At 38.1% G+C, this 20,646-nt stretch overlaps 1 long non-coding RNA gene across 2 annotated transcripts in view; it reads left to right on the top strand.

Moving 5' to 3' along the window:
• The first annotated feature begins 96 nt into the window (after positions 1-96).
• The window catches only part of LOC131040023 (uncharacterized), a 126,853-nt gene continuing 106,303 nt past the window's right edge, over positions 97-20,646 (top strand). Inside the window, exon 1 of one of the 2 annotated variants that reach the window (XR_009358584.1) lies at positions 97-286. This is a non-coding gene — a long non-coding RNA (uncharacterized LOC131040023). The remainder of the gene's footprint in view (positions 287-20,646) is intronic. The other variant, XR_009104755.2, reaches the window with a different exon arrangement.

Genomic DNA, 20,646 nt, shown 5'->3' with positions numbered 1-20,646 from the left:
TAAATTATTTTTCTCGCCATGTATGTACAATGATATTTAAAAATTGGGTATATTTTTAAATACTTTTAAACAATCAAAGACTACTAAAATGTTACAAGTTCGAAGAAAATTTCATCCTAAAAAACCTTAAAATACTGGTTTTGTTTGTCATATGATTTATTTAAAAACTTCTTAATTATCTGTTGCTCCTGTGTGGGACCTCTGCTATCCTTCGCGGGCAACTGTTGCATGGGATGCTCGTCAGCGACGCCAATGACTAGTACGGGGCATATAAGTGCGGAACCAGGTAAATAGCTTGAGAGGGTCTGTAGGGCTGATTTTTTCAATGCCCTTTTCTTTTTTAAGGCTATCCTTTGAGTTTTTTTGCCTTTTTTACATGCACATGTAGCTCATTCTCAATGGCCTGATTGTTCTGTAATTGATTAGCCTTTGGTTTGTGTTCATCTAGTTCCATGTTAAGTGGGTTTTGTTTTGAATTCAAAGGGCTTTTCTCATGGAGTTTACTTCTAATCTGGATCCAACATCAAAGTTTTCTTCAGTAGCTTTGTATTCATCATTGAATGTCATTGTTTTGTTTCTGTTTGGAGACAATGTGTTTGATTGGTGCCCGCAACTTTGGCACCTCCCATGATTGACTCTGAGCTTACAATGTCAATTCTATACTTGTCTCTTGGGATTTTCCCTTTTCATCTGGAAGCCACTTGAGCAGATAATCCAGAAAGGCAGTTTTAACTAAGTAGTATGTGAATTTTCTCAGCATATCTAATGTTAAGACAAAAATTCCTTTATTCCTTGTTCAGATTCAGTTGCATTACTGCATGTAACATGATGCAGTTGAAATCAGGCTACCCAATAAAAGGCAGTCTATTGCAGCCTTTTTCACATACGGACTAATAATTTCTTTAACAGTGAAATAATTTCAGAATTAAACTTCAAAATTCACCATAAACCAGGCTTAGCATCTTCATCATAAATACTGTCCATCTTTAGAAACAACTATTACATATGGTTCACAAGGTTCGAGCTTTAATACTCAACCTAATAAAATAATCCTACGTACAGATATCAACTCATCCAGAATTATTAGGTGACCAGCAAAACAATGTACAGAATGAAACCTCCATAGCATATGATAACACGCGCCCAGCACTACAAGCGCCGATACAAACTGGCTCATTCACTCTCTTACTCACTGCAAAGTGTAAATCCCCTATAGATACCAGAACTGCATTACCCTTTAGACCCGACCAAACTGGATTACTGCTCTAAAATCATCACTTCTCTTTCTCTGCTTCACTATCCAAGCCAAATGCCAATTGGACCATATATGAGCATAAAAATCTCCAATTTAGGAGTTTTGATAGTGGTAGCCGCAAAGGGACAGAAGGATTGAAGTTCTGAAAACTAACGATGTAAAATAATGGAAATGCGCCAGTTATAACCTCAGAAGCTAAAATAAGAAAGTCGCCAGACTCCATCCGTGGCCATCCTCACTAATCGCCACTAAGGGCATATCTTATTTTGGGTAGCCATTAGTACTCAATTTTAAAGAAGTTATTTGTGGAGCTGGTGGTTTTATGAATATTTAATTTTTTGACTTATTTTCAAACAGTCATCTTAAATACTATTAATAACAATTTTTGTAGGTAGAATTTGGAGGCAAAAATAATTTGTGGAGCCACGTGGCATTTCCAACTTCTTTTTTTTTCGACGCAGCCTACGGCCACAAAAATATGGAAAGATTTCAAACTATCCTTTTTTGATAATTAAAAGTTTGCATCGGAACACTCCAGTTATTCAAATTTAAGCAGAAAATGCACTCAAGCAACTGCATGATGACATAAAGTAACTATTAATTAGAGTGGCCTCTTTTAATTAATTTACTCTTCCTTCTTCTCATCCATTTAAAACTAATAGGACAGAGGTAAGCTGGATGCTCCTGCATCATGACACATGTCACCCAAGCAAGTATTCTCAATTATTGAATGGGATATGCTCCTGACAAGTCTGAAAGGTTACTGAGAAACAAATGTTAAAAAAGTAGCAAATCTATAACAACTACTTGATGTTTGTGAGTCTCCATCTTTAGTATATATTAATAAGCTCCAAATTTTTCTCTCAGTATAGATTGATATCCCTTGAAAGCATCTGTAAGGATGATCCTTTGAAGGGCCTTTGTTTCTTCAATAATCTCTTAAGCTTTCCACCTCTTTAACTTGTAGATGCAGTTCATTCGTAATGGTCTTTCTCTCCTGTAACTGAACAACCTTTAGTTTAGGTTCATCTTTTTCCATGTTGAGAGGGCCGTATTCTGGATTCAAAGGGATACTCTTTTAAGTTTATCTTCTAATTTGGGCTCTATATAAAATATTTCTTCAGTAGCTTCGTATCCATCATTGAATGTCTGATTCTGCTGTCGCTGTTTGGTGATAATGTGTGTGATTGGTTCCAGCAACTTCTACACCTCACAAGATTGATTCTGAGCTTCCAAAGACAGTTCCATATTTATCGGTTGGGATTTTCCATAGAATCTGGAAGTCACTTGAGCTGACAATCCTGAAAAACAGTTTTAACCAAGTTGCAGAAAGAATTTTCTGAGGATATTTTATGTTAAGACAGAACTTCCTTTATTCATTGTTCAGCTTTAGACTTTTAGTTGCATTCCTACATGTAATACTTGTCAACCAAGCAAGAATTCCTAACTATTAAATGGGATATATTCTGGACAAGTCTACAAGTTTACCATAAGACAAACGTCTACATATTGGCAATGTTGCAACAATTACCTTATGTTTGTGAGTATCCACCTTTAGTACATTCATATAATTCAAAATTTTGTCTTTCATGTATATTGATAACCCTTGAAAGGATCTATAGTACTAACTATTTGAAGGTCCTTTGTTTCCTCAAGCTTGTTCACTAAGCTTTCCACCTATTTTACTTGTAGATGTAGTTCATTCTCAATGGTGTTTCTTTTATCTTGTAATTGAACAGCATTTGTTTATGTTCATGTATTCCCATGTTGAGTGGAGTGTTTTCTGAATCCAAATGAACATTCTTGTTCAGTATATGTTCTAATCTGTGCTTGACATTAACGGTTTCTTCAATAGCTTATTGGATGTATGATTCTTCTGTTGTTTGTTGATAACATGCTTTATCGTTGCTTGCAATTTTTTCATCTCACAAGATTGACTCCGAGCTTCCATAGAGAGTTCCATACTTATTGCTTGAACTATTTCCGTAGCATTCGGAAGCCTGCTGAGCTAACAATCTTGAAAAAAATTTCACATCTAGGTGAGAATTTTCAATTGGATATGTTATGTTAAGAAGACACTTCTTGCCTTTGTTGTTCAATGGATTGTTAGATGAAATTAAATATGTCAAACGAGCAAGTATTCGTAAATTATTTACTGAAGGAAAATATATTTTCAAAACGTTCAAAGGATTACCACAGAACAAGAGCTATTAGCAAAATTTGGGAGTTATATAATATATTACAAAGAATTAGTTAGTTATGCTCAATTAATAGCAATGGAAGGTAGTAACATAGATGTTGCCCTTGGTAATTGACAGTGTATAAATACATTTGGACATACACTTGACCCAAAATTAGTTATTTCATTGAACCGGCATCTCTTTTCAGAAGGACCATTAGGCTGAATATTTCTGTAGAAGCCTTTTCTGTTACATTGTTATTCCTTCGTTATTAAATTAGAGATAGATGTTTCACTTTGTCTAACTTTTGCAATGCTAGCAGCAGCCTCAATCCAGGTCAATTGAACATTGAGGAAATTGAGTAACTACTTGAGCGCATCTAGGCCAATCCGAAATTCTGGAGGGGATGGAAGTAATTTAACCAATGAGAGGGTCTCAATCAACCCTCTCACTAAGACATTATAGGCAAAGGTTCTACAAAGAGAAGAAGAAGATCCGTTAGAGCAAGAGTAGCATTTTTCGCCTTTCATGGAAGATGATATGGCAGGGTATCATGAAGAGTAAAATGCTCTAAGTCAGGCAATCCATAATGATTAATCCTTTGGTAAGTATTATGATGAATGGGCAAAGAAGAGGAAGGGGATATCGTTATGGTCAGCTCTAGAAGGGCAAACAACATTGATGTAAGTTCACCGTACCTAAATATGATAGATCAAACAATTGTTTTGCTAGAGCTTGGTTGTAGAAATTGGAAGCATACTTTTCGTTGAACCCTATGTATGAGGAGAAAGAAATTAAGTTTGCCACCATACATTTGGAGGCTGTGGCCTATGAGTGGTGGTATCATGGCATGATTACACAAGGGCATAATTCCATCACTACCTTAGAAGAATTAAATTAGAGGTTGATAAAGAGATTTGATAGGAAGGATCCAAAGGTCTCCTTTAGGGGGCTAGCATAGTTGAGGAACTAAGGTATAGTATAGTAGTATGTAGCAAAATTTTAGAGGTTATTGGTGATGATATTAGATGTGATAGAGAAGAGACTTACTGTTCTATTTGTGAAGGGTTTAACCAAACTTCTCAAGGGTTTAGTAGAGGCCTTTGATCCACCATCATTATCAAATACCATTAGGAGAGTTTGATTCCTAAGAGCAAGACACCACCTGTAGTACGTAGATGAAACCACTTTAGAAGGAGATCCCCCCTCTACAAAACAGGCCACAGAATATCAACAGAGAATAAACAACAATGAATGAGCTTAGGAGAAAGAAATTGTGTTTTACTTGTAGAGAGCCATGGGGACTGGGTCATTAATGCCTTGGCCACGGATCTTTACATTACATAGAGTTTCTTTGAATGAATAGACAAAAAAAGATGACCCAAAATTAGAGTTTGAAGAAGGAGAGATCTAGTAGGGTGCCCTTACTTCACTTTCAGGAACACCTAAGTATTATCCATTGGAAGTTTGTGGGGTTTTGCACAGGCAAAGGATCATAGTGTTGATTGATAATAGAGCCACCCTTAATTTAATAGATGAGGACTTGGTGTCCAGGAAAGGATTAGAAATAAAGGACTTTTAAGGATTCAATGTCATAGTTGCACATGGCTTCACTATTTCTTGCATTAAGAAGTTAGAACAGCTTGACATCACCTTGGGAGAACAAAAGATGTGTGATGATTTCTATGTTGTGGAATTGGGAGAGACTAACATGGTTTTGGTTGTGCAATAGCTTTATTCCCTTGGGGAATTCACCCTAAACTATCAGACTGTGAAGCTAAATTCGAATTGGAAGGGAAAGTGCTAGTTTGTTGAGGGATCAAGGATGGAGCTCCAAGAGTTGTCATGGCCAAGAGGATGGAACATCAAATTGATGACAACCACAACTTCATCCATAGCTTAGATATCCTATTATGATGGTATATAGTCTACATGCACTTCCAAGATTGCCATTGAGTTAAGAGTACCAGCAAGATTCAAGGAATTGTTTTGGATATATCCTTCCTATTAAGGAAGTTATGGGCACAACAAGAAAATTTCAAAGAGAAGTTCACTTGAATGTTAGAGTAGCAGCATAAGCATGATGGGGTAACTTCAAACTTGGATATTTGTGCAAAGAATTGTCAACAGGATATGAAGGAAGCAAGTGGCGATAGTATCCTTCCATGAAATGATAGAAGGGATACAATGAGGACATCTATGAGTCCGATTTTCAGTATTGTTGCTGTTGTCACCACCATTATCAGCCACCACATTACTTCATTTGCACTGAAACAAATGCTGTTACAAATGTTTTCAGTCATGGAAAGGAGGAATTTTCAGTTTGTGATTGACAACTAAAGAAGTAGTTTCAATTCTTGTATGGCTGTTCTCACCCTATACATTACTCATAATTTTTTATTTTTGCTAGGAAGTTTCAATTTTGCAGATGTTCTACCATTGCCATGTTGCTGGTCTTGAAAATAATAGGCTTGGAATTGCTCTTATCAGTCATGAATAGTTGTAAGTTTTCACATTTTAAGGGAGTTTCACCACTAGATGATGTGGGTAGAAGGTTTCAGTTGAAATCATTTCAGCCACCATAGTTCTAAATTGTGTGAGATTACAGGTAGTTTGTGGCTATAGGAATTTGTTTCCTGTCCATACACAGTCTAATTTGTGTCATATTTTGGAAAGGACTGTTTGCAACATCATTGAAGAGTCCATTGGAGCCCAAGGATTTGGTTTTGAAGCTCTAATAAGTGTTCTAGTTTGTTCGTCACACAGGAGGAGGTGCAACAAAATCTTGGTGGTATGTATGTCAGCCTTTGGTTCTGTGAGAGTTTATGGATATTTTCAAGCATCATCAAATCAAAGAGGATCTTCTTGAGAGTGAATTGCATTTCTTGTTTAATATTATTTGCGATTGGAAGGAGACCCTTCAGGATCTCATTGCAGGTTTTGTAGAGACTTGCATTTATGTTGTTGAGACTCATGCACACTTCTTTGCTATTTTTCTTCTAGAGGTCAAATTGTTTGAGGTGATCAAGGTTGATGGAGTGCATAAGAATGCGAGTGATGGTGGTAGTAGGCCCCATATTGATGTTTGGAAAGAGTTGTTCTAATTGATAGATACACAGTCTATATGCTATAGCATGATTCGTAGTGTTGGCACAAAAATATATGAGCATTTGAGTTTGCATGGTGTTTTTTGGCAGCAGTTGTATCATTTGATAGGTATAGGATCTAGACTCTATGAATACTACAACATGATTCATCATATTGGCACGTTGATGCTTGAGCCTACATGTTTGCAATTGCTTATGGGAAAGCACTTCTAGACAAGGGCAGACTCTCATGTCCACTTTTTTTGGACCAAAATAATTAAGACTATTATTTTAAGTTGGGCCCTATAGTTTCTAATTTTGGAGGCAACTCAATAATATTATTATTATTTAAACTAAAGGTGGTTTCAATACTAGTATTAAAATAAAGCATATTTTTGAATACTTAAAATAAAAATAAAGGAGACACCTAGGTTCATTTCATAATCAAGATTTCATTTCACATTTTGATCGTGAGTTTTGTGTTTGAATTTATAAAAAGGACGAAAACACTTCATTGTTTTCTAAGGACTAGGAGGAGGAAAACCCTCCTGGCTCTCTTTGTGGAGGTGAGGACAAAATCCCTTGCCTATAGCATTGGCAATTTCATAATGAGAATCGCATGGTGCATTGAATTGGAGATTTGTGTGTTATTGTAAGTTAAGGTGACCAAGATTTGCAATTGAATATTGAAGGAGTGCCATTTTCCAGAATTATATTGCATTGTTAAAGCGGTCACAATTGTTATAGATGTTTATTCATTTGAACACACCACTTCATCATCCTAGGACTATTGCAACATATTTTTAGTGTGCATAACTGATGGTACCCTTACCGAGGGTCCAAATTGGTTGATAAATTGGCAAACCGTAGAACCTGTTTGCTAATTCATTGCTGCTGTTATCTTTGGGATTTGTTTGAATTGCACTAGCTTAATTGCAGCCTTTCTGAGCTGCATACATGTCACTAAGGAAGGGCGTTTGATCACACTTGGGTGATTAAAGCTAGGTGAAGCAATCTGCACCTACCTTGAACTGCACATGCTTTGCACAACACCATACACTTAGGATTACATGTTGTTAGTTGCTCGTCGTCAGTACACAACATCAAGTAGAGTCACATAGTAGGGATTCTATAAATGTTGCAACATCATTTGAAGGTAGATTTCAATAGAAGGGAGCCAAATCATTGTTGTAGCTAGGTCTGTTTGCTTCCATCTCATCATCACCATAAGGATCCTATCCATGTGTCACAACATACCTTAGGTGACTTGTACATAAAATCTACCGTATGTGAGTTTGGTATGAAAGTAAATATAACTCTGAGATTTATATTTTTAATTTTCTATACCAATAACGTACTCTTTCAGCTATTATTGATAAATGAAATAGAATCCGGGTTTTTAGATTGTGTTTTCAATTTGGCAGTTACTGTTCCAATTATTATAGCCTGTTGTAATTAGTTGCAATTCATATTATTTCAGTTTGTAAGCACCAAGAAAATACCAAAAAAATAGAAAAATTACACAAAAAAGAATTCAAAGGGATACTCTCCTTGAGTTTATCTTCTAATTTGGGCTTCACATTAAAGTTTTCTTCAGTAGCTTCATATCCATCATTGAATGTCTTATTCTGCTGTTTCTGTTTGGTGACAATGTATTTGATTTTGTGCCCGCAACTTCTACATCTCACAAGATTGACTCTGAGATTCCAAAGGCAGTTCTATATTTGTCAGTTGGGATTTTCCCATAGAATCTGGAAGCCACTTGAGCAGACAATCCTGAAAAGCAGTGTTAACCAAGTTGCAGAAAGAATTTATTGGGATATTTTATGTGAAGAAGACTTCTCTGTTGAGGTTGATCAACATAAATTGACATTCTGTGTGCATACTATGAATAGTTGCCTCTTCCTTCGACTTGTCTAGTAAATTGAGGGTGGTTTCCATCGTCTAACAACTGCTGCAATGCATCAAGCTTGAAGGTTGTAATCGGAGCTGAGAGATGATTTTAGAGAAGCAAAAATCTCCAAAAAATCCTGATTATACCCAATTTTTTGCAAATCTTTCCCATGGATGATTTTTTCCCCCAAAACTCGTCTTTTTGAAAAATTGCTAACTAAAATTTTCAACAATTTTTTTTGCATTCTAATCATATAATAAGCACATTTAAATTGCATTTGGAACCTTAATCAATCTCCCACCAACTTGAGAAACCCTTGAAATCTGTGAAATGGTGAAATATTTTATGAATAGCATAGTTGTGTGATGTTTTTAGGGCATATTTACAAACAAGAGCTTGTCAGGACATGCATAGAAGGCACAACTAGTTGCAAATTTGTAGGGAGTTGAGAAGCTGTTCATTTGAGTCAAAGGTAGACAATTTTTTTTGTTATAACAATACTACAAATACATTCTATAACTTCACACCATATAAATAGTATTTACACAAAATTCAACTAGTGCATACAAATAGATGAATAAAAAATAAAATTTTCAATGTGCACATCACACGGATCTTTCAATTTAAATTAACAAGATAAAAAAAGTTAAATTTATCTTATTTTCGTTGGGCTTCCATCCAAAAGAGAGTATTTGAATGTTATGACAAGTGAATGGTCTATATTCTGTAGTTATATCTTCATTCGTTGTTCATACTTATATTTTGAGTCTACTTTATCATAGTGTAATTTATTTTATATTCAGATGCTAAGATTTCTGTCAATACCATCAGTACATTATCACACATGCTTTAATTTTGTGTCTACTTCTTATCTATGTTAAACGTTAAATAAAATTCTCAATGTGCACATCACAAAGATCTTCAATTTAAATTAACAAGATAGAAAATGCTAAATCTATTTTATTTTGGTGAGGCTGGCATCCAAAGAGAGTATTTTACTGTTATGACATGTGAATGGTCTATATTATGAGGTTATATTTTAGTTTGTTGTGACTAATTCATATTTTATATCTATTTTATCATGGTTTAATTTTGTGTCTATTGCTTATCTTGATTTCCTGCATAATTAAATTGTTATTATGAAGATTGTTGGTTATATGTTCCCAACAACATTTGATGGTCTATCTTTTTTTTGCAGTGATAGCCCTGTAAATTAGTTCTCTAGAAAGAAATAATCCATATTCTAGGCTAAATAGCTGTCATGCCTTGCCTGGGATTCATACAGATCGCAGTATGATACATCTATACCCAGACGTCCAAGACAAGGAAAAATGATAATGTTTATTTAATGTGGGCCAACCACCCTTGCCAAGATACACACAGAAAAAATATAAGTTTGTGAAGGAAACGTTTTTATTTGCTAAGGAGTGCTAAGACAAAAATCCCTGTTTCACATGGCTGATCAGTAAGGAAAGTTAAAAATAAATTCAAAAAATATATATATATTTACTAAAGAGGGCTGACCACCTTGGAAAAGGCATGCCTTTTTGGCAAAAGGTACATTTTGAAGGAGATAAGTAGAAGTCGTTGGAGAATACAACAGGGGGAATTCAAGGATTATTATATTGGATTGAGAGCAGAAGTAAAAACAAGAATTAGAGTAGAAACATGAAGAATATTTTTGATTCATATAGAACATATGTAGATTTATATGAGAAATATACATTACAAGTTTACTGAAAGAAATTAGAGCAGATTTGGTGCACGATTTGGATCAGACATGGATCAGACCTTGTGTCTGATTGGAATCAAAGTTGGATCAGATATAGAGCAGGCGTTGTGTCTGATATGAGGCAATTGAGAATGAGAAGTCCAAAAACAACATGATGTGTGTTTTATGCACTATCGAACACAGAAGAAAGCATTGAATACTCTATCCTCTTTTGAACAAAAGCTTCTCAAATGCTGAGTGCTAGGATCACTTGAGGTGACTCCAAGGTTAACAATCTCAGGTCTTGACGTGTTGGATAGCTTCAATGGTTGATGCGTTTGCTGCTTCTCCAAAGGGACTTACGTAATTGTTCTTCAAAGAGATGAAAATTCTTAATCACAAGGAATGCTATTCTTATGAAAGATATTGCAATGAAGTTATTTTCTACCACTACTAGTGATTGCTTCTAAAAAATGTAAAAAGGATGAGGGTTTAGGAATGTTAAGACTAACACTAGGAATACAAGAATAATGGATGACTTCAAGTGAGGCTCAACTAAACTTTTCTTTAACATGCGAAGAACATCTCCACAAAGCTAGTGCAATCTTCTAAGGATAACTAATGATATTCAAATCACCACTACAAACATAGATAGCATCAAGATGATACATATCAATGAGGAAGTAGCAATTGAAGTTAAGCTTGGCTAAAATTAGTTCAATTGTCTATGCAAGATACTTCACAATCAATGAAATACTAGTAGTATGAAGTTATGAACAATAGGAGCTTCACCATCAATCATGAATGTGAGTCTTCAATTTATCTAAATACTTAGGGAAATTTTACTCCATATTTTTTATTTTTGTTTTTTAATTTTTAAGTTTTAAGTTCTCTTAAAATGATGAAGAAAAAAGCAAATGCTCCAAAACACAATACGTCACCAACACTCAAATGATTTTATTATTCTTGGCAGCATCAAAGCAACAATTCTTCAAAACTTTTCTAATTGATCCCTTACAAATGAAATGAGTGGAGCTTATATAGTGCTCTCAAATCAAAGAAACGGGAATCGCCATGAATCGCCTAAACTCGGCAAGTCCGAGTCCGAGTCAGAGTCATGCTCGCTGAGTCTCTGGGACTCGGACTCGGACTCGTTCGAGTTTGGCGAGCAAACTTGCCAGACTCGCCAAGTTTGGCTCAAACTCGCCAAACTCGGCGAGTCCCGAGCCCCAAACTCGGCTACTGCCTAGGTCAAGTAAAATGACAAAAATCTCGTCTTTGTTCACTACAACCTCCGCCTAAGAATGAGAAAAATTAGGGTTACAACATGTCAGCCAATAGAAAAATAACACTCGATGCCTTTATTAAATAATAAGTTTTTTTGGCCTCGCGGGGCTCTGCCCCTCGACCCTGCCCTGTATCGCGACAGGGAGTGCGCAAGGGGCGCTGCCCCCAAACCCCGGTCAAAAAATATGGGGGGAAACTGTGTCGATAGAAGTAGGGAAAATTTAACCTCCGAGTCTGACATTGATTGGATCGACCAGGTAGATATAGAGGTTGAGATTGTAGCCATGGCAGAGGAGGAGCGGAGAGCATGAGCACAGACAGGAGATTCAGAGGTAGATAGTGACACAGATGTTCCTGATGTTGGTGAGCATGGCATGGTGTCACGGGGAGCAGCTATGGCTGTCGAATCATCTAGGACCTACCTTAGACGCCTTCGCACGGGGCCGAGGCCGGAGGGTGCTGTCGTGCAGGCTCCTCTGAGACATAGGCTTGTAGTTGTATTTACTTTTGGTATTTGTATGAAACATTTGATGATGATCATATGATGACATGGATTTTTTATTCCACGAGTTTTGTAATATTGTATACATTTGACAATATTTATATATCTATGTTTGTTATTTCCTTCAGCTACAATTTGCGCTTATGCTTATGTGATTGATGTATACTTTTGTATGTAATCAAATGAGCCGATTTTGATGATGTTATTGTGTCTTTAAGGTGTATTCAATAAAGGGTGCCTGAAACAAGTTTTAAATCTTCAAAAATCTCTAAATTTCTTGAGTTTATCACTTTCCCGAGTCCAGCCGAGTCTGGAGCCGAGTCTTGAGTCCAAATTCGATTCGGCCTTGCCGAGTCTGAGCCGAGTCCCGTTTCTTTGTCTCAAATACAATGAGTGGCTGAGATTAAATCAAAATCAAGGGCCGAAATCTTGCCACGCAAACCCTAATTAGGGTTTGTTACAACAAATACCAAATTTATTGTAAATTATTTAAAATCAGCCAATGAGAATGTGACATCCATTTGGCACAAAATTTGAGGAAAAATCCTCCAATAAGAAAAAGATGCCACATGGGATCATAACAAACTTTTTTCTAGAAGTTTGTTCCCCTTGTGATGGATAAAAATGGAATTGGGTAAATTAGGGCCTAATCCCACTCCCATTCATACATTGGAGTACGAAAAAGCATAAGGAAGTGATTCACTCTCAATAACTCTTGTGAAAAAGAGTCAAGAAATACTTTTAGGGTTTCTATTTGTTTGCTGATATGAAATGGAATGCATCAAATGTGAGAGATTGCCAAACTAAGCTAATAGGATGAATCAAAACGACTAGAACAACAACACTAATAATTTGATATTGAAGCAAAACTGAAACAAAAGGTACATATCTAGAAATAGGAATCTGATGTGCACCTGATATTAAAAACTGAGCCAGATTTGCTGGATTGGAGCACTGGGCGCTCTGGTCCTAGTGGCGGAATTGATCTGAAAACTGCAAATCTGGAAACTGAGTCTGTCTGAGTCCTATTACGAAGTAATTGGTAAAATATTTTTAATATTAACAGAGATCAATAGATCTTTATATACAAGAAGAAAGACGATGTTTCCTTAGGAAACGATCGTGAAGAATAGAAACATTCTATTCTAGCTAACAACTAACTAAGTATTTATAGAATATTACAGTAGATAACCATTAACAATAAATAGAAACTATCTAATATCGTAATACCCTCCCTTATGGTTAATCTATCCACTACACCAAGTTGTCCTTTGAATTTGACAAACTTATCTAAACCAAGTGGCTTGGTGAGAATGCTTGCAATCTGATCTGCTGTAGGAACATACTGCAAGTCTATGATCCTGTCTTCAACCAGCTGCCGTATGTAATGACAATGAACATCTACATACTTGGTTCGTTCATGGAAGATTGGATTCCGTGCTAACTTGATAACGCCATCGTTATCAACAAACAAGGTGGTCGGTCTTGCTAGTGACATTTGCATATCCCCAAGCATCCGATGAAGCTAGACAGCTTCACAACCTGCCTTAACTGCCCCTCTGTATTCGGCCTCTGTAGAGGAGAGAGAAACAACCTGCTGCTTCTTACTGGTCCATGTGATGGCACTGGATCCCAAACTAAACACATCTAGAAGTTGAATTTTTTATCGTCAATAGAGCCGGCCCAATCTGAATGAATCCACAGAGTCTAGGATTAGAACTCCAAGAGTAGAGAATTCCATAATTAGTAGTGCCCTTCACATAACGAAGCACACGCTTTGTGGCTATCCAATGATTAGCCTTGGGAGCTGTCATAAAGCGTGAAATGTAGTTGACTGCGAAGTTGATATCAGGTCTAGTAGTAGAGAGGTAGATGGGGCTACCGACTAGTTGTCTGTATGTAGTATCATCAACGGGAGGAGAATCAGATTGGGCTGATAACTTTAGACCTTTCTCCATAGGTGTAGATGCAGTCTTGCAATCCTGCATACGAAACTTGTCTAACAGAGCCCTAGCATATTTAGACTGAGAAATGAATATACCAGAAGGCTGCTGCCAAACCTCAACACCTAGGCAATAATGCATGAGCCCAAGGTCAGTCATGTCAAAAGACTGGCATAAACTCTGTTTGATTACCTGAATCAAAGATACCGAACTGCCGATGATGATCAAATCATCCACACAAATGACCAGAAGGATGATAGCGCTGTCAGTAGTTTTGATGTACAAGTTTGAGTTTGAAGAACTCCTCTTGAAGCTTTGATCACTGAGGCACTTATCAATTTTCATGTACCATGCCCTAGGGGCCTGCTTCAAACCATAGAGAGCTTTCACCAGTTTGAGAACCTGGTGTTCTTTACCTGCAACCTTGAAACCTGGAGGCTGCGTCATGTAGACCTCTTCTTATAGGTCACCATTTAGGAAAGCACTCTTGACGTCCATCTGATGGACCTTCCAGCCAACCTGTGCTGCCATGGCTAGGACTAATCTGATAGTGCTCATCTTTGCGGTAGGAGCAAAGGTCTCCTCATAATCAATACCTTGACGCTGAGAAAAGCCCTTTGCAACTAAACGAGCTTTGTACTTATCCAAAGTACCATCAGACTTGTATTTGATTTTGTAGACCCATTTGTAGCCAATGGGTTTCTTCCTTGGTGGAAGATCAGAAAGTTCCCAGGTGTGATTCTTCAACAAGCTTTAGTGTTCAGATTGCATAGCCTGTTCCCACTCTAGAATACCTTTGGCCTCGGAGTATGTCTGAGGTTCAAACACACTGTGAATGTTGGCCATGAGAGCAAAATTATCTGTCCCTGCAGGTTTGCTCTTTTTCTGAGCAGTTCTCCCATCAATGAGTTCATCATCCCGAAGATCAGCAAGTGTCTTTGCCCACCATTTAGGCCGGAGAGGAGAAGGACCAACATTAGCATTAGGAGATGCTTTATGATCAGGTTCCTCATCAGAAGAATCCGGATCAAAATCAGGTGAAGCATGCAAATCTGGGTGATCTTGCAGGAGAAGCTGGAGGTGTGTGTACAGGAATCACCTGGATAACTGGAGCTACTGGAGCTGTAGGAGCCCTCCCATCAGGTGGACCTAATGGAAGTCTAACTCCCAAATCATGAGCCTTCATAGGCTGGTCCGCTGAATCAGAAATAGGAGAGACAGGTATGAAGGGTCCTCACTGCTCATCAAAGTCTATATCATGACTATACGGGAGACGAGATGTCTCAATGTCGATCAAGCGGTAGGTTTTGTGAAGACTATTGTATCCAGTAAGCATACGTTTTTGGCTCTTGGCATCCAACTTGGTGCGTGAAGCATAAGGGATCCAAGCATATGCAAGGGAGCCGAAAACCTTCAGATGATTGATTTTGGGCTTGCGACCTGACCATGCCTCTTTTGGAGTCTTTCCTTTGATCGCCACAGTGGGTGATCGGTTCAAAAGGTAGACTGTAGTGTTAACTGCTTCTGCCCGAAACTGCTTTGGAACATGTCTGTGGTCGAGCATGGATCTAGCCATCTCAGTGATTGTTCTGTTTCGACATTCAAATACATTGTTCTGTTGGGGTGTGGTTAACTGGCGCTTAATGCCATGAATATCATAGAAGCTAGAGAATTCATTAGAACAAAATTCCCCCCCATTACCTGATCTAAGAGCAATAATAGATTTTCCAGACTCTTTTTCAACTAGAGGTTTAAACTTCTAAAATACAGTAAACGCTTCTAATTTCTTTGCAAGAAAATAGACCCACATTTTTCTACTAAAATCATCAACAAACAACAGAAAATACCTGGACCCAAGAACAGAAGGAATAGCCATAGGGCCACAGATATCAACATGAACAAGCTGAAGTACCTGAGAAGCCCGCCATGAATCGCCACTTTTGAAGGTGTGCGATGTTGCTTCCCAGCCTGGCATGCATCACAAACTCCAAGCTGCTGAGTCTGAATCTCTGGCAATCCGAGGACAAGTGCGTCCCGAGCAAGTTGAGCAAGATAGCGCACATTTAAGTGCCCATATCGCTGATGCCAAAATGTACTGAGAGAAGACTGCTGAGAAGCCATAGCTAGGTCTTGAGAAACACTAGAATCTGCAAGTTTGAAAAGACCATGATCCTCAAGACCAACTGCAACAATTGACTGAGTCTCCCGATCAGTGATGGTGCACTGATGTGAACTGAAGGTGACATCCAACTGTGGAGAGTGTCACATCATTTGACTGACTGAGAGTAGATTGAGTTCCATCCCTGAAATGTGGAAGACATCGAGGAAAATGAGATTCCTCCCAGCAGACTGAATCTGAATGTTGCCTTTGCTGACAACCGTGTATTCTTCCCCGCCACCAAATATAACAGAATTTGAATAAGGGTGGTAGTTAGTGAACCAGTCTCGACGGTGGGTGAAATGACGAGAGGCACCTGAATCAATTTACTAGGCAGATGATTTGACATGATTTGTGGGTCTTTTAGCCATGAAGGCGTAAAAGGCAGATTCTGTCTGCTTAGTGTGCTCTGCACTGTTCACTTTGGGCTGCAAACTAGATTGCTTAGCTTGGGCAGCTAAGCGCTTCCGACATTCAACCTTCATGTGACCATACTTGTGGCAGTAGTTGCATTGAATGTTCTTTTTCTTGGAGCCTTTTGATGCAAGAGAAGAGGGTTTCTACTGAGAAGACTGCTGAGAATGAGACTTACCCTTATCCTTGTGAAAAGATTTAGCAGCAAAGGCTTGTTTTGTGGAGGTGGAGGTGGAACTGCTACCGAACTGTTGTGTCCACCGATCTTGCTGAAGCGGAAGTGTGCAGAGATCTGTGAACTTCAGATCAACACCAGTAGAAGTGATGTTGAGAGTTTCGATAAAATGTGCGTAGGACTTGGGTAAACTTTTAAGGGTGATTACCACAATGTCCTCTTCCTCCATCTTGTGTCCAATGGCAAGCAACTTATCACAGATTTCATGAATCCTATTCAGGTGATCCTGGAGCGATTTCCGCTCATCCATGACAATAGAAAACAAAGTGTTCTTGAGAAAGAAGGCCTTGTTTTTATCAGAAGTCTCATGTAGGGTTTTGAGATGCGCCCATATCTCGGCAACTGTTTTGTTGGATGGAATCTGAGGGAGCCGATCATCAGCTACGGATAATTTGAGAAGCATCACTGCCTCTTGATTATGCTGGTCATATGCAACCTGATCAGGACCAGCTGTAGTCAGACGCTGAGTAGTACCTAGAACCACCGGATCGCTGCCGTGATATTCAAAGATGGTTAGCATCCGCTGCTTCCATGTGCTATACTTCCGACCATTGAACTTCTGATTTCCCTCGAGCAAAATATTCGTCGGAGATGCCATGCCACGAATTTATGTGAAAAATGTGAAAAACTGAGAAGGCACATACTTCGAGGCAAAATGTCGGAGGACCCACCAAAAAAGAAGAGGCACCTAAAAGAGAGCTTGAAAAACCCAAAAAGAATGTGCTATCAGAATCTGGATCCGCTGGCTTGAAAATCGAGGCACCTAGAAAAAACGGATGATAGCCGAGTTGAGCTCTCGAAAAACCCACCACGAATCTATGCTCAGAAATTTTTTTCGACTAAATATGGAGGGTCAAAACTCTAGCCGAAAGTCAGAAAACGCAGGTTTGACCAAGTTGCAGGTCGCAAAAAAAATGGCGGGTCTATACTGCGCTGAAAAATGCCGAAAACCCTCGCCAGACAGACGCGTGGGGTCGCCGTGACAGGCAGACGGGGTGATGCGCGGCACAAACCAAACCGGTGGTGGAAGTATCAAACAAATGTCGCGGGAGGTTGCCAAAAATTCAAGTCGTGTGATAGAGTCAATCGAGCAGGCCGCACAGAAATACTCCGCAATTTTGTAGATACAGGGAGGTCGCGCTAGTACGACCTTGCAAACAGGAAGAATCCCATTCCACAGGATGAACACAGTCCTTAACAACCTCGCCAAGAACAAATTTCAAAAATAGAAGATTTCAAAAAAATGAAAAAAAATTCTTCATGAATTTTTGTTTGAAAATCTTTTGAAAACAAAAAATTTCCGAAAATCTGCAGCAAAACCAAGAGGCCCGAAAAACCTCAGAAAAGAATTCACAAATTCTTTATTCAGGCTTTGATACCATATTACGAAGTAATTGGTAAAATATTTTTAATATTAACAGAGATCAATAGATCTTTATATACAAGAAGAAACACGATGTTTCCTTAGGAAATGATCGTGAAGAATAGAAACATTCTTTCTAGCTAACAGCTAACTAAGTATTTACAAAATATTATAGTAGATAACCATTAACAATAAATAGAAACTATCTATTATCGTAATAAGTCCTGTCTGTGAAATCTACAACTGACGTTATTAGGATTAATTAAAATTAAATAAAAAAGGGTGCACTTAGGGTTAAGGGCCCAATTTTATGATATTTGAATTGTTGAGAGAGGAGTTTAGATTTAATTAAATTAATAATTAAATGCCTAAAGGAGCCTTCTAAATGCAAAATGTAACGGGACACGCTAAGGCGGGTGCAACCTAAGCGTGGAATTGGACAACGCTAATTAGGGGTGTACAATTTACGACGTTACACCCCTTATCCTTTTCTTGTGTTGAAAATTCAATGAATCTGGACACTATACTTGCAATCTCATTCGTGGGAGCAGTAAGCATGATTTTTAACGGATCTCTCATGAAGCTCACCTTGTCTAAGTCAGTAACAAAGGTTTTCTCCCATCCTAGCCGGAAATCCTTAGTCTCACTAGCAATTACCATGAATGACTGTATGTCTCCAAACTGCTTCTCTAAAGGTGATCTATTTGTCCCAAAGAATATGATATTCTCTTAACCAGCTGATCAACATTTATATGGATTCCTTCATTCGTCTCTTTCTCAAGTATGATTTCAGCTACTTCCATGATTTTATCATGTATCACATTTATTGCATTTTGTACTTGGGTACGACCACTGCTGATATCCTCAAACATGAACTTCCTCATTCGGACCAAGTTATACCAATGTTGGAAATCATGTGATTGTCCTTTCAACACTCCTCTCTTCACCAAAGTCTGCTTAGGTAAGCTTTTCATTGTGCGCAGTTTCGGCATGGTGTAATCTTTGGTGAAAGTGAAAACATCATAAGCTGCCATGAGGGTTTGAGTCTTGTCGAGAACACCTGAAACTTTGTCAAATATCCTCACTAGCTCCTTCACGAAAGCATTTGCCCTTTTGAAAGACTTATTTATCCCATTCTTCAGCACATGAGTTGAAGTCCTCATTTCTTCTAAATTATCAACTCAATCTAGAGGGAGAAATAGAGGAGGTGTGCTTGAAGGATCATGCTGCCATATCAGTGCTTTGAGCTGTTGTAGGTAGTTCCTCAATGCATTCACCTCTCTCAAGCTTGTTTTAATCTACCTTAAGCTTCAGCATATCATGATTTTTCTTCACCGTGTCATTCAAGTCTTTCATTGCCTGCTCAATGGTGGGAGGACCTAAGTCAATAGTCTTCAAGTCATACTCCTCTGCTGTGATCTCATCTTTAGGCTTGTCTACTCTTGGAGTGACAATTTGTATCACTCCAGATCCTGACTTATCTTTTGTAATCTTAGACAACTTGGTGGTTTTCTTCTTTTCAACAGTCTCCTGAGCTCTTTTCAAGAAGCTTCCCAAATCATCCATAGGCTCTTCCTCTGCTACTATAACTTCCTTTGCTAATCTCTTTATAAGCCATGTTGGGATAGCAGATCTTTCTTCTCCCACATGCACTTTCTTAAGATGTTGATCTTCTTGGGGTGGAGGGGTCCTCATTCTCAATTTCAACATATTCATCTTTGGCTGCCTTGTTGCTAGCTTGCTCCTATGGTGCTAAATTGTCTTGTACTAAGGATTGTTTCCCTCTATTTGTCTTCTCACATTTGTTGTCTTGGATTGTAGACTCCATGGATTTGTTCACACCGTGATCTATGCTTCCCCTGGGTGGCTAACTCTCCTTGGCAGCTATTTGATTTATCTCTACTTCATGTATGGATGAAGTACTAGTAGAAGGATGACCTGAATTTGACTTATGCCTCTTATGTGATGATCCTTATGACTTTCTTTCCTCTTTGAGCCTCTGGAGTGAGTTGAATGGGTGGCACTTTCACTCATGCTCATGCCTTCTGTCTCTTCATCAAATGAGTTTGAATCTCCCATCAAATCAAATGTCAATTGCACATTCTAGCCTTTCAACTTTTGAGTTTGAATGTCTACCCATTGTTGTGTGTATGCCAAGACTGGTTTCATCAAGTCTTTAAAATCAGTGATCTCAACATCAATCCAATTGAGCTCTACCTTCTTTTCTTTCTCTCATTCATATACAGGATGGAGACATTTTCCACTATCTTGTGCTTGATCTAGAATGTCAAAAACTTTACACATCCTGACGATGTCAATTGGTAGCCTTGAACACATCTTCTTCCTTATCTCTAAATCATCTTGGGCATTCATCCAATAATCCTTTAATTGTAGCTTATGCTTGTGCCTTCTTCCGCCAGCTTTTCTCATGTTGCTATAAGGATCAAAGTTTTCTCTAGAAGAATAGGGAATAAGGGAATGGGATCTCAATTCTTCTTTTGACTTCTCAGTTAGGTGTAGGGATGGACACACTTCAATTGATTGCTTAATTGAGATGGTAAAAGCAATTTTTGTTTTGTGTCCATTTTTTTGGACCTTGTCATAGGTGATCAACTGTC

Source organism: Cryptomeria japonica, chromosome 7 (assembly GCF_030272615.1).
Source record: "Cryptomeria japonica chromosome 7, Sugi_1.0, whole genome shotgun sequence".
Lineage (NCBI taxonomy): Eukaryota > Viridiplantae > Streptophyta > Pinopsida > Cupressales > Cupressaceae > Cryptomeria > Cryptomeria japonica.
Note: the sequence above shows the minus strand (reverse complement) of the source record. Positions and strands in the feature narration are given on the sequence as shown.